The 15,509-nt window shown below is 33.8% G+C and overlaps 1 protein-coding gene across 3 annotated transcripts in view; it reads left to right on the top strand.

Annotated features, from left to right (window-relative positions):
• The first annotated feature begins 5,375 nt into the window (after positions 1 to 5,375).
• The window catches only part of LOC134846911 (glutamate receptor 1-like), a 58,535-nt gene continuing 48,401 nt past the window's right edge, over positions 5,376 to 15,509 (top strand). The window contains exon 1 of one of the 3 annotated variants that reach the window (XM_063864334.1): positions 5,376 to 5,621. The gene's annotated coding sequence lies outside the window, so the exon portion shown is untranslated. Of the gene's footprint in view, positions 5,622 to 9,690; positions 10,386 to 15,509 lie in introns of those variants that run through there. The other 2 variants (XM_063864336.1, XM_063864333.1) reach the window with 2 other exon arrangements.

Here is a 15,509-nt window from a genome sequence, read left to right as displayed (position 1 = left end):
GATCAACTTTTGAGACTGTTGAACACAAATACAGTTTCGGCACTTTTATACTTCGGCTTCATCATTATCATTTTTATTATGAATATACAGATTAGATAAGCAAGTCTGAAAGGATTGCTCCCTCTTAAAATTCCATTTAAAGTTTCCATGTGCTTGATACAATCTCTGAGTTAAATGAGTTGGGGTACCTCCAGCAGCATCTTAAAAATCGAGATTCGAGACCATGGCTCTCGAAAAAGTCGATATTTTGTTCAATTATATAAGCAAGCCTTGCTGTTCTTATCCAGAAATTCGCTTCTCCATCTTTGCGTTGCGAGATCAAAAGTGTGAACCTTGTGCGCTGAGCAAGGTTGGTCATGGCAGATGTCTGTTCTAAATATTTAAGTCTTGTATGTTGATATCATAATTATTTTGAACTATTTTGTACATCATGAGTAAGTCGGAGATCTGAAAGCATAAACTCAGTGAAAGAATATTTGCCTTCTTCAGACCTCCCAAGTAGTCACCAAATCCGGTAGTCCAACGAGTCGCTGTCTCTGTACTCTTCCAGACAGCGAAGTCCTGTAATATTCGGCTGCAGGCAGGTTGATGCATAAACAATTATGGGAACAACTAGACTTCGGTAGATTTACAGCTTGTATTTGAATGTTAACTCAGGGGAGTTTCTCTTTATCATAACAAGCACACCACAAGCTTTGCGGCAGTTTGTGATCACGTGACCAAGCTACATGAGATCTTCATCAAATACAATCCGATGAGCTACATGCCTGAATTTCAAATCTTTCAGAACTCACTTGGCCCTCTGAATTTCAAATCTTTGCGCTTTCCCGCATAAAGAGTCATCCGATTTTCGAAGCACCACAGGGAGATATTGTCAAAATTGCTCCTCACTAATTGGGTTTCGGTTTTGACAGCAACAGTTTCCGCATCATGCGCACACATGTAACTTTTTGTAAATTCACAGGAGTGAGGAAAATCATAAATAACAACAAGAAAATTGAAAGGATCAACAACGAAGCTTTGTGGCACACCACTCGACAGGAGGTCATCTATTTTGACGCAAAACTTTCGTTTTCCTAAAAATGACGATATTAGTTTAACAATTTGCCACGCACGCCAAGAAACTGAGACAATAGACCACCGTGGTAAACCTTATCAAACGCTTTTTTGAACTCTGTACAAATTACATCAATATAGCTTTGACTTTCTATTCCTTGGTAGATGTCGTCTAGAAAACACAGAAGTTGAGTCACACTAGGTCGATTTGTTCTAAATGCGTGCTGGGATTCATTCAGTTCACTTTGCAGAAATTCGTAAAGCTAGAGAAAGATACATCTTTTAAGCTTTTTTTGAGATTAAGGAGAGAAGTGATAGAGGGAGGTAGTTTTCCTTATTTTCTTTGTTTTTTGAACGTCCCCTAGCATTGTTGAACGCCCCCACCCCTCCTACAATAGTATTGACGTTCTAGAGTAATGAAAAGTGTGCAGATTATAGCAAAAGCTGTATTACCAATATTGTTGCCAAAAAATCCACAATTGATCTCGTAAAAAACTTGGTAATATTGAGAAAGCGTGCATATAAGGAATACAATATTTTTCAACGAAATCGGATTTTTGCCGAACCAGTTTTTTCCAATTCTTAGTGAAAAAAAATCTGAAGCATGCAAAAAGACATTTTCGTACAACCTTGAAATATTAAAACTGTTCTCGAGTTGACCAAAAAAGTCTAATTTTAAGTATTATTCTCTTGTATTATATTGAAAAAAAAACAACTTATTTGATGAAAAATGTAATGATTTTTTGCAATAATTCCATACGTAAAGCAAATTATATGAATCCCTAATAAAAACATTCTCCCACACATGAAAATGAAAAAATTTTTTTGGCTATGCCATACTTACGCGTTTTAAAATGATACTATTGACAAGTAACTCCTAAATAAATTGACGTTGATTAGGATGATCGAAATTGTATGGGGGAAAAAGATCGAAGTTTTTCATAACATCAAGAGTACAAGCGAACAAATTTCATACGGTTTTCACCAACACCACAAAAAAGACTGGCTTAGTGTTGGGCCGATAAACCAAAATGCCAAAAAGCAAAAAACAGCACAAGACTGCCCATATATATGAGACTGCTGAAAGCTCTGATTGTTTTAACACCAGTTTTCGAACAACAATTGATAAAATAATTTGAAAAAATTGAAAAATTGATCAATTTTATTATAATTTTAGCTTTTTTCACGCCCCCCACACATACCCTTTTTATGCAAAATACAATGGGATGTGTTTTTTGTATCGAATTGTTTTACAAAGAAAACAAATTGCTGGCCTCACACCGATTTTGAAAATTTTTTTTTTCGTATTCGTGTGTATGAAGAACGCAACATAACGCGAGATATAAACTCCAAATTGGCCAAATTAACAATTTTCAAACCCTCCGTATCTTCACAAATTCATCGCGCGAAAATTTTTTTTATAAACAAAACTTTGTACCAAAATGTTTCAGGTGAAGCAAATATTTTGGCCAAAATTGCAATTTGATTGGAAAAAAAACATTTCAATATTAAATATTCAATATTTTCAAAAGTAAGAACAAAAATAAATTCAAAAAAGCACTATTATCATATCAACAGGTCCTAATAAGGAAAAAAAATCAGTTTAATCTTTTGATAATTTCACTAAAAGAAAATAAGACGAAAAATAGTCCAAGAAAAGTATCATACATTTTTTTTCATTCGACGATATTAGACGCTAAAATAATTGTAGTTAGCAGCGAACGCAATGTGAAGCATAAGTTTACATTATACACAACATGAAGCAACAATTTTGATTCATTAAAATGGTGTGTTACGTTCTAATTTTTCAGTTCCATAATTTTGCGGTTTGTTATTATGACGCGTCGTGAAAATTTCATCGAATTTTTACTTAATAAATAAAAACAAACTCCGTTTTTGACGCAGAATGAAATGACTGGCCATCTCATATCTTTCAAACGCTATGCAACGATCATAAGTAGCCACTGAAGTATAAATTTCAAACCACCTGGAGAAAGCTTGCCGAAGAAGAGTATAATTTTTCTAAAACATTTTAAAAAACGCCATAGGCGATGATTTCGTACTTGAGTCATTTGATAGTATAACCAATTTTTCTACAGCTTTTTCTTCTGTGCACAAAAAATATTGTTGCACCTTATATTGACCGTTGGATTTTTCCTGTAATTTTTCTGCCACGAGAAAAGCAAAAAATGCCAATTTGTATTGCATCTAAGTATATAGCGGAGATGGAAATATTTCTCCATAATTCATTCAAATTTATAAATACCGGTTGTACTTTTTAAACATAACTTGAAACCTAACTTAGTTTTAATGCCGCCTCAAAAAATAGTGTTATACCCATCAACTAAATCATTTTTTAAGACTTAGAGTTCAGGAGTAGTCTGCCAACAAAATTAATCGTATCAGGGTAAAGTTTTGGAAAATTCAACTGCCCTTTAAGGTTTATGGAAGAACTTTTTCAATTGAACAAAAAGGAAATTCTAGAAAAAACTTTTCGATGTTTTTAAATAATCATTTCTCATACATTATATAATGTACAAGCTGATAAATTTCGCTGATAACAATGCGATAATTAGACTTAACAGTCTACCCGAATTGAATTTGGAACAATTTCTGAGTCGGAATTTTTTGTCGTTTGTGTTATAGAATATTATATATCGCGCGTTAATTATCCCAAATAGGCTATTTTGAAACCCTACAACTTAACGAAAAACGATCACAGATGAAGTCTTTTTTATGATGTAGCTCAAGTCGTCGATACTTTTCAGACGGTTCAATAAAACGCTGCCAAAATGACTGGTAAAAATGAACTTTTTTTGATGAAAAAAAAACCACCCCGAGCACAAACATTTATTCGCTTTATTCGAAAACCGGAACAACAACGTATTGTTTTGGAGATAGTCGGTGTTTTTTCCTAATTAGTTTGCCTGCTTTCTTCTAATTTTTTTTTCGGGGCCTCAAACAGATGAGTTTTTGAATTCCTGCTCTTTGTACCATAGTGTTATTAAAAGAGATTACTAAGCATAAACTTTTCTGTCAATTTTTTTTAGACTAATAATATCTTATTTTTTTTAAATTATGAATTTTATTACCAAAGGATTTTATTTTTGACACCTCCAAGTGTAGCTCAACTGGTTCGTTTTTGGAATACGGAGACAGTGTCATCTGATTGTGCGAAGTTTCTTAGAATCGGGAAGTAATTATTTAAAAACATGCCGCTCGGTTTGGCTGTTCGTTTTTAGCATCACTGTCTGTTTCTGTCAGTTGTATTTCTTGTATGATAAGCCACAAATGTCAATGATGTGTATAAACAAATTGGGATCATTAACTTTTTTAGTTTCCAGTGTTGTGAACGCGTAGTGTTGTTATTTAGGCCACCGAAGGAGGGGAGAAACTTCTACTTGCTGTTTAATTTTAATCTAGTTTGAGCAAAGAGTGAGATTCCCTAAAGAGACTCGCCGAAGTAATGAAAACTTAGAAAGATACTTTGACTTGTTACTTGTCTTTTGGAGATCTTTATAGGCTACTAGTTTTCCTACTTATTTTGCTTAACATGGTCGAATCTTGGACCCTAAATTTGAAAATACGTTGTTATGCACTTGTTTGACATGAATAAAGGCTACTCACATCAAACAAACGATCGAATATTAGATTTACTACTGAGCTTTTGCTGCAGAAGCTTTAAAAAATTTTGAGTTCGATAGAAGTCGGCTTTCTATAATTCAGATTCAAAAAATAATTATTTCAGAATCTGGACTCGTGGAATGTGAAACAAAATCGCTGCTCCAGGAAATACAAAATGCCTGCTATTTGCTTAAGTTCTCATTCTGGTTAAAAATACAAATTTCTCAAACCCCAATGATTATTTAGTCTGCCCAGTTTACAGTAGCAACATGCGGGAGACATTGGGCGAATAGTTATTGAGCCCGATTCATTCTCTTCGAATTAGGTGGGCACTTCTGTCTTTTTGTTTTTGGTATTTTTGTTCAGTTTTTGTGATAGCCATGATAGATATAATCGATGAATGTTTTTAATCTAACTTTAATGCAAACAGACTGCAAAACTGTGATAGAGCCCCAAAATGATATCCAAGTTTCACTTCATAAGCTTGAGTAGTTTCTGTGAACGAAGTGTTTGTTCAATTAGGAATAGTGAAGCGTTGTTCATATTAGTGCTATATTTTATTGAGGGCTACTCAACTATTCTATGAGGCTAATTGGCCTTTGTGTCTGTGTCACCCTCAGCCCTCTTTTTCAGTCCTAATCAGCACTTGGCTGTCAGATTGTTCCTTACCCCACCCGCAGCAATAACCAACTCACACCACTACACCACCAACACCAACAATCACTCAGGAAACGGAAACTGAAAAGACTGAACATTCCACTAGACCAGTCATTCAACTAGAATAGACCCAAACGACAGTTTACACTTAGATTAAAGCAGAATAAACTAACAGATACTCTCTCTTTTCAATTTAGGCCGAGGCACATAAAAGTAATTTAACAACTTTTCATATAGTCACTTTATTTATTGCTTCCGGGTTAGAAAAGTGTTGTCAAATTAAGGTAAGAAATCCAAATTTACGAGCAAAGGAAGAGTCAACGGCATGAGTAGCCGTTAGCTGGGCAAGAAGCACAGAGAATTCCGATCAAATGCACCAGCATCAGAGCGTCCTTGGTTTTCATTAATGATTTTTGTAAACTCATGTTTATTCTGAACATTTGAGTTTTAAAAAAATTAGCGTTGAAAACTACAATTTTTTCAAAGATTTAAGTTTTTGGCTTTGAACAATCAGTGTTTCAGTGTCGAGAAAAAAAAACATTTATGTTTTTTGCTATTCGATCTTACCGGTGGTGACACTAGGCCGGACGTTTTGATGTGAACGACCAGAATAGACACTGGTGCTAAGGGAAAACTTCGTTTTAACAGAGCTTAAGAATTGTTTCACCACTTTGACCAAGAAATGTTTGTCGAAAGTTAAATGGAAAAAGCTTTGGTTGATCGATAACAAAATTTTATATAGAACTGACTGAGTTGAGTTTTAGAGTGATTTCATATCAAGAAGCTCAAAAAGCAAAGACAAAAACGGCCTTTCTAGGGAAAATTTTGGTCGATTAGAACTTCTGACTATATATTTTTACAACTATGACAGACAAGTCCCAAAGATAGCAAATTTTTGTTCCGAATATTGAAAATGGGGAGGAACTTTGTATTCGGGACAGTTTTAGTTTTTGTTGTTTTCCACAAATAATGATTGGACTGGGTTGAGTGATATATCATATTAAAGCCCTTTCATTCGTGGTTAGAACCACACTAAATTATCCGAAGTTTTTTTTCTAGTGTCGAGAAAAACTGGTTTGAAATTTTTGTATTTTCGTCTTATTTAGAGCGAGTAAAGCGATCGAGCATGCTTACTAATGCTTAAATTAGGCCGTCAACAATAAGTTTTTAGAGTTTTTTAAAGCAATTTTGGGAATCAAATTTTTCAAAATTCATAACTACTTAAAAAAATGAAAAAAATTTTGGGAAAATTTTTTGAATTTTCTTAAGGATCTACAAAAAATGTTTTTTAATTGGCCCATATTAATATGAATGTCGAATATGCCTAAGTTCTGTTTTTCGTTCAGATATTTTTCATCAGATCACACAGAAAACGCGACACCAATTTGAAAATTTTTTTGTACTTTTTAAAGACTATGGTCGGAACAATCTGTGCTACTAGCACAGTAGTGGGCTATCAATGTTCAAATTTTGCAAAAAAGATCGACAATTAAATTGTTTTCAATTTATGCGTTTCAAAAACCGATCTCACAAAATGCATTGAATTACAAAACTTTTCACTTTTCTCTACAAGATAGTGGCACTATCATGTTGTTTCTATAAATCAAATAGATTGCTTCAAACTATATTTTTCATACAAACCTTTTAAATGTGGATAACTAATTAATTATCAAAACTCAATGGTCACAATTTTTTTGTAATAAGCGTTCCATTTATAGCTAGTGGGGCAAGAAGTTTCACGAATGATACGTGAAAAATAATGCAACATTTTTAAAATGGTTTCACTGGGGAAAATTGTTGAATGGCAACGTTCTAATTAATCAACAATATGAGGAATTAGGTGTATTCTTTCTAAGTATTTTTAATTAAATGCCAGTTTCAGCTCTAGAAAATTACTCGGACAACGTCTTCTTCAAAAAATATGAATTTTTTTTTTGTTCAGATTTTTTTCCTGCACCTCACATATTTGTTGTCTGGGTTTTACGAGTAGTTAAATGAAGTTTCTCATCACAAATATGATTCAAGATATCTAGTTTGAAACATATTCGTAGTGGCAAATGTTGTAAAACTACTCGTAAAACCCAAAAATATTTTATGTGAGTAGAAAAAAAAAACAGACCCAAAATCTTAAAACAAAAATATTTTCTTTCTGAAATTCTTACAAGAGGACGGTTATCGAGTAGTTTTCTAGAACCCAAATTGGCATGTCCTTAAAATGATTACTAAAATAACAACTTTTGTTTAACCCGTTTTTTCTTTCAAATTACAAGTTGGCTAAAATTCACTCTAAATAGCATCGTATGCCACTTTAATTATCATTGGAAGTTTTCAGCCAAAGCTTCAGAAGTAAAAAAAAATTTTTCTAATAAAAAAAACGATTTTGTTGAGGTATTGAACTAGGTTTTTACAGGTGATCTGGCTCTTGCAAGGTGCGCTAAATTAAATTCAGATTGAATGACAAAAGTTGAAGATTTTTTTATTTTATAAAGTTTTTAATTGAATTCTGCATACAGTAGGCACCTAATTAATTACAAGCTTTATTTTCAGGGGCGGATCTAGGGTTTTATCGAGAGAGGGGCGGAATTTCAAAAAGTTTTAGAAAATTTTGCCGACATTTTTTAGCTCTCCCAAGTCGCTATGAAGACCCTCTTTGATCTAATGTTCTGCGTCGCAGTCAAATATTTGAAAAAAGATTAAAAAACGCGTATTTATGCACTTTTAGCAAAAATTTGGTCCAAAATTGCGTTATTTGGCGCGCGCTCGTCCCTTAGAATTAGCATATAGTGGCGTCAAATGCGCCTTTAGAAAACTTTTGGCGTAGGTCAGCCAAACTTGAATATCCTAAAATAGTAACAAAAAGGGGACCCTTTGGGTCGGCTTTGGAGCGAATCCCTGAGGAGTATTCGCCCATGGTTGCTCTGATACGAATGGCATAAAAAACTTTTAATTGCGAAATATATACAATGGAAGCATAAGCCATGCAAATGAATTAGCAAACAATTTTTGACGATGGATTTTATACCATTCCACAGATATCATTGCTATGAGCTCAAGTTTTAAATGAAGTTCACTTGTGACTTTTTTGAGGTTCGATGGGCATAAAATTTCTATTTCGGCCTATTTAAAACAGTTAGTGCGCGCAAAATTTCTATTTTCGAATTAATCGGTAGCATATGTTGCGTTTTTATCCGGCGCACACATCCTTCGTTCTTGAATCAAGAAGATTTCTGGCTAGTGTTCAATTTCTAGCGCTCGAAGATTTTTGTTGATTTGAAGCTGCTATCATAAAAGTTTTTCTCTAGGTTAAATGGCACGAGAGTTTCTGGAAAACGTTTCATATCTATTGTGGCGACAATAGGACCTCTTGGAACAATTTTCCTAATGTCTTGTTTTTTAGGGCAAGCTAATGTTTTGTTGCATATACTTTGAAGAGATAAAATCGTTGATCTCTGTTTTTTATGCCCTCAAGTTTTTTTTCCGTTTTAATTAGTTTTTAAGGCACTGGCCTCGGCAGTATTCTAAAACTTCTTGAAGCTTTTTTCTAGAAACAGAGAAAATTAATTTTTGCAGAAAAGAATTTTAGCAGTTGCACATTACAACTTCTTGATTTTCGCGCTGAGTGATAAAAGTAATTCTGAAATTGGAGTTTGATTCAACAGATAAAAAAGTACCTAAGATTTATCGCACTTTTATAAGCGGCCAATTTCGTCCGAGCACATAAATTTTTCCATATTAGAGACTGTCTTCTCCCTTCTCCAATATTTACTTATAACAAAAACTTTCAAAATTTCTAGTACAAAAAAAATCAACAAGAAAAAAAGTATTTCTCGTTTTGGAATAGGGAAAAAGGAAAGCTTCAAATTAATTTTCAAGTCGTGGAAAAAATAAAGAAATAAGACCATTAATGGATGACGAGTGAAAATAAGTTACTTTCGTAATCCATTCGCCTACTTCTAATTCATTCACATCTTTTACGTTTACTTTGCGTGTTTTTGTTTTTCAACTCCATTGCGTTAAAAAAACGCAGTTGAAACATTTGTTTGTGTGAGTAAATTTGAAAGTGCATTACATTTTTTAGTATGACGATGCATAGAAACTGGGGTTAAAATTAAAATGATTGCCTCTCTCAATCAATCTAATTTTTGGTGGTATTTTAAAACCCACTTGCGGTTGATTTGAAGCTATTCAGTTGCCTGGTGGTGACATGAACTGTGTATAAATCCACTTTTATAATTCACATTTGACTTATTTTTCTCTATGCTTTTCCCACTGAGCTGATAGCAATCAACAATCAGGCAAAAGCGCATATCAACAAAATAAACCACCGGTGATGTCCTCTCAGTAACAGCTATAATCAGTCGCACAACCACCACCAGCCTCAGCCTCCATCCCAATCTACTGAACCCACAGAGCCGCATAGTTAATCACCCCACCCCATTTACAAAGCACATTCCCTCCATTTGTTGTATCTGTTGATCAACTACCTCCCCCCTCCCTCCCCTCTGCGTTCGCATCATTAGATGATCCTCCCAACGGAGAAGTGACTTTATCCCTTCCTGAAAGGAGAAAAGCAAACATCTCCCCGCGGATATTTACAACAAATACTTGGTTAGTTTTATGCCTGCTCCCCTCCGTCGTCTAAACAGGTTGTGTGTATTATGATGCTTGGCTACAGGCACTGCTGACTTAGTCTTGACTTTGCATATTCCTTTGATTAATGTGCAATACCCCTTTTGATTGCTTTGTTGTTAAATCTTGTTTTCCTCAGATGTAACTCAACAGAAGCCCTCTGATCAATTCAAGCCCTTCTTCTCAATCCAATTCCCTGTACGACTGCTTCCTGAATTTCATCCCCCCCACCCCTCACATATTGAAACACATTTTGCCATTTCGCCGTCAATTATTGCCACTCGTATCGAAAAAGAGGCTTTTTTTCAAACCTACTGCCTGCTAGCTCAACTGTAAATGGTTGAAACATTGCCGAAATAGCTTACTGTCAAAGAACAAATAAACTCTTGCTCTCAATAACAAACAGACAATTGACAAGCGTAAGTATTCGACATTTTTCAACAATTCTGGCAGTTTTTATGAAAGTAATGGAATGTTTTGGCTCGGGGTAGGTTTTTTCAGACAAATTTCGTTTTTTTAGGCTTTTTAACTAGCAATTTTTGAGAAGTTTTTTAATATCATTCAAAAAGTATTGTCATCCTGTGCTTAAATTTGAAAAGATATTTCACCGGTGATTATTTTTTGTAAAAATATGGGGGTTTAAAGATGGCCATTTTGGCCAATTTGGGACAATTAACGCGCGATATATTTCACGCTATTAACGCGGAAAATTAATCCGTCTTAGAAATCGTTCCAAATTGTTTGAAGGAAATTTAATTGCAATAATTGAGTTGTTACTAGGAGCGAAATCTATCACTTTGTACTTTAGGTGTCCTACAATTTATTACCGTACATTTTAACACCTTACAAATTAACACCTAGTCATTTCATTAATAAACAATTTAAATCCACAACAATTTAACTTCTATTTTCCAATTTAACACCGTACATTTAAACACCTAGTCATTTCACTACTAACATTAATACTGTTTGAAATCCGTATCTTAACTTTTATCACACTAAAATTAACCCTGCATTTAACGGAGGGACTATAAGGAAAAACTCAGTTTACCTTGGTTATACATGCTAAAATTAGGCTTCCTAAATTACTTAAAAAATCTTATCGAAAAGTTCGTAATTTACTTTTATTTGGACTTTTTGCTACACAATTATGATCACTTAAAAAAGCTGCTTGTGCTAATTCATAACGAATTGATATAAAATTTCTGATAACTACAAAATTCTGACAGTCACTTAATAGTTTGCTCAATTGAAAAACAAACGCAAACACAATAAACACATTATGGTTGAGTCTTCTTCCGAATTCAAAGTTTAATCTAAAAACAACCCAATTCTTATAGCGTCTGGTCACGAAATTCATTTGCAGCAAAAAAATAAGTTTACTGAAAAATGGATTCACTCAAAAAATCAAACACAAATGTCGAGCAACTGCCATTGCAGAAAATAACGACTTGATCGAGACAGTGGAGAGCATAACCATTACATTTCAGCGGTAAAATCGGATGCCCGAAAGATTTACCCCAACTTTCGCATTTGCCAGTGCGGTTTTGCCGGTTACAAACTATTTGGCCACTTAGTTTGCCCTCCCAGATAAAGAAAAACATATCCGAGCGGCTGCGCGCTCACTTAAGCAGCTAGATATAAATATGCCATTCATACCCGTTGCGCGAATTTGGAGATTCCTGAAATTTTTGAATTTTTCATTTGTTATTGCAGTGAATCATTTTGTGCAGCGACCCCAAAATGCTGAGAGTTCTGGTGAAGTCATCTCTCTGGTTAGCCAATGGAGCTTTTTAAAATTAGTCCAAAAAGATTCTATCAGCTATATACAACCCATGTTAGTGCATCTGGCATTGTGTCAGCTTGCATTTACGTCTTCTATCCTAACAAAGCCAAAAAAAAGAAATAATCACTTTTTGCAGGCGTTATTTGATGAAGCAATCAACTGCCTGCCTGAAAAAAATTGTTAGATTTTGAACAAACTGCTTTTCAGTCCTTCCAAAAAACATTCCTCGAAGCACATTTATCGGGTTCTTTTCTTTAGAGCTACAAGAAAAAAATTAACAATTGGGTCTGAAAGTGACCTACGAAACGAATCACAGTTTAGCGCTGGCTTTAAAAATGCTGAATGCCCTTGCATTTGAAAAAAAATGAAAGATCGGCGATTCCTATTATATGATCGTTCAGGAAATTCAGAACTTATGCCGCAGAAATTGTCGCAAGTTTCTTAAATCTTTCGTATTATTAAAATTCAAATTTTATTCCTATTTAAACTTTTGTCAGCTTTTTTTGAAGAGAAGTTTCCTTGCAGACTCACAGAAATGTCAATAAACGCAAGAACTTGATTCGTATCGTAGCAGCTTAATCCCAGGACAATCGCACTTATTTTCGGGAAGCTAGACTGGGACTAGGGGCTGGCAAACCCTTTAGCTTTGCGTTTATCTGCCAACAGTTGAAAAAAAGCTGACAAAGCGATCAGGTTACAAGTTAAAGTTCGAGAATGATTCTGACAAAAAAGAACTTTCAGGCTTTTGGCATTAGTTAAACCTTTTTTTAAAATTTTTATACCTGCTAAATTGTCTTGAAAATTAGGCCAAATTAATCAAACACCGTCTAACTATTTGTGGGTTGTTGAAAATCCTTGAACTATTGCTTGTTTTTGGTTCATTTTGGAATGATTCATTGAAAATATTGGCAAGGTCATTTCTGTTCAAAATTCACGCGAAATAAGTAGCGCGGAATTGTCTGGTTTTCAATGGAAAAAACTTCTCTCGTTTGTTTCTTTGATAGTTATTGAAGTCCCCTTAGAAGTAAGTTTTCTTTTCATTTTGGATTAAAGTTAAATTAAGTTATAGAAATTGTTTTAAAATGTAGAGATGCTAAATTGCTAAGACAACAAAAAACAGGGATTGAAATTGTTTTGTGTTAATTTTTTAGAGTTAAAAAATGGAACCGTACTTTATATATGCCGTGTGGGGGATGATTTGAGGTGGAAAAGCGCGTCGATAAAATGCATTTTTCAAGTCTAAACCTTCCAAAAGATATCTTAAGACCTCGAAAAAGTTTGAATCAACTCATCATCCTCCCCTCTAGTTGGAAGAAGTTAAGATCTTCCACCCAGCGTTTCTTTTGCAGTGTAAAATGCTCGATTCTGATTTTGTGCAAGTCCATCATGCAACGAAGTCTACAAATTTCCCCTATTTGGATTGGGGGGAGAGGTCAACCTGTTCAAAATTTTTTCTCAAAAAAAGATCCTTTTAGAGTTTTGTGGGAGCTCAGAAAAAATCGACTAAAAACTGGTTCGAAAAAACTGCTCGTGTCAGGTATTATTGATGTGCAATAAACCTTTTGATTGTTTTGTTGTTAAATCTTGTTTTTCTCAGATGTTGTTTTTCTCAATATACCATCTGATCAATTCAAGTTCTTCTTTTCAACCCAATTCCCGTCGAAAACTTCGTAGAGTTTTGGGAGAATTCAAAAAAAAATTGACTTAAAATCTGTTTAAAAAAAACTGCTTGTCAGTCAGAAATTTGGAACGCGTCTCAATTGACTTTTGAATTATTGTCTAAAAACGTTACTGTTCAAAACTTGATAAACAACTTCATTGTTTAGCCTGCATTTAGGTTTCAAGAAATGAATAAACTGAAGGTTTTCTTATTTCAGTTGGGAAATGTTTAAGAGCTACAGATTTCTTCTCGACTTGATAGAGGATAGGAATTTAAACGCGCATAAATACATAAATGGGCATCTTCTTCGTAAACCATAAAACTAGCCCCGGTAAACTTTAAAACACATATTGGCATTTGGCAACCAAAATGGTACTTCAATCAGGGAAGCAGTACATGAAATTTTATAAATTAAAAATCCCTGGAAAATTGTTATTTAAATCGTTATTGTTCCGACCAGATGAAAAATATGGAGGAATTTTATATTCGGGTGTTTTAGTTTTTTCGTTTTTCACGCAAAATCAAGTACCACAAATAATCATCGGAATAGGTTGACTGATATATCATATTAAAGACCGTTCAGTCGTGATTCGAACGACCCAAAAAGTCATTAAATAATATCCTCGGTGTCGAGAAAAACTACGGTAAATTTTTGATTTTTGGCCTGCTTTCAAGCTAACAAGATGAGGTTAGGCAGACTTACAAAAGCTCATCTATGCTTATTTTAAGCTGTAAAAACTGTTTTTTTGCCAAGTAAAGTAAGCAAATACTTCAAAGTTCAAAAATTTATGCAAAAAATTAGAAAAATTTTTATATATTTTAAATTGTTTTAACGGTTTAATTTCGAATCATTTTTCTACAGAAAATGTCTTCCAACTGGCTTATTAAACCTTAAAGTCGAATCAGTTTTCCTTCAGATTTTTTTTCCTACCATGCAGCAAAACCGACGCTAATTCGAAAAAAAAAATTGTTGTTTTTTTAAGACCATGGTCGGAATATTCTGTAATCTGCACAGTAAGCAGCTATCCTTGTTTTAATTGAATTTTGTTGAATGAAAAAAAAATGCTGTTTTCAGGGCAAAATACTCAATGACTGCCTTGTTTTACAATATTAAAATCTTTTGTATGTACCAAAAGTTTGTAATGGTGAAAATACATTAACACATATTTTGAGAGCCAAATTTCTTCCTTTTTTTCAACGCGGGATCTAATTAACGATTAGAATGCAAGCGCGCCTCAAATAGTCTAATTTAATATTTTCGTCATAATTCAAGACTCTGAGGCCTAAAAGATATTTTGTTTTCGCAATCAATATGGTGATTTCAATCAGGGCACCGGTATATAAAAATTCTAATTTAAAACTTACATCAAACTTCTATTTGACCTAAAAAAATTTTAAATTTAAGAAAAAAGCAAGTATTGGAGCCAAAGACTGGTTTTTTTTCAGTTCAAATTATCTCAGGCTAGTTCAAATTATCTCAACTTCTTTTGTAGTAGGAAAATTTTATGTAATTACATGAAAACAGTAATCAATTTTACGCTTCATATCTTTACCCAAGCGATAAGTAAAACTACAAGGTCCCTTATTTCAACAAAACTTCCTATATCAAGGCAAAACCCTGATGGTTTTGACTGCTTTTTAAGGTCTATGGAGCAGTAATAACATGAAAAAATCAAATGTAAAAAGTTTGAACAATTTTTTTTAAACTTGAAATTTTTTGTTAAAAACATCACACCACACGCTATACAAAGTACAAAGTGATAAACTTCGCTCGTAGTAAGTAATCAGTTGTGTTAAATAAGCTTCCTTCAAACAATTTGGAACAAATTCTAAGACGGAATAAATCTCCGCTTACGCGTTAATAGCGCGAAATCTATCGCGCGTTAATTATCCCGAATTGGCCCAAATGCGATCTTCAAACCCCCATAACTTTACTAAAAACAATCACAGGTGCAATATTTTTTTTAAAATTTAGGCTCCAGAGAACCATATCTTTGAATGATAATTTTTTAAAAAAAAACGAAATTTGCCTGAAGAAAAAAAAACACCCCGAGCACAAATATTTCATTTTTTTTTCGCCACAAAAGATAATCAGTC

Source organism: Symsagittifera roscoffensis, chromosome 5, assembly GCF_963678635.1.
Source record: "Symsagittifera roscoffensis chromosome 5, txSymRosc1.1, whole genome shotgun sequence".
In the NCBI taxonomy this organism is placed as follows: domain Eukaryota; kingdom Metazoa; phylum Xenacoelomorpha; order Acoela; family Convolutidae; genus Symsagittifera; species Symsagittifera roscoffensis.
This window is presented reverse-complemented; position numbering and strand designations above follow the sequence as displayed.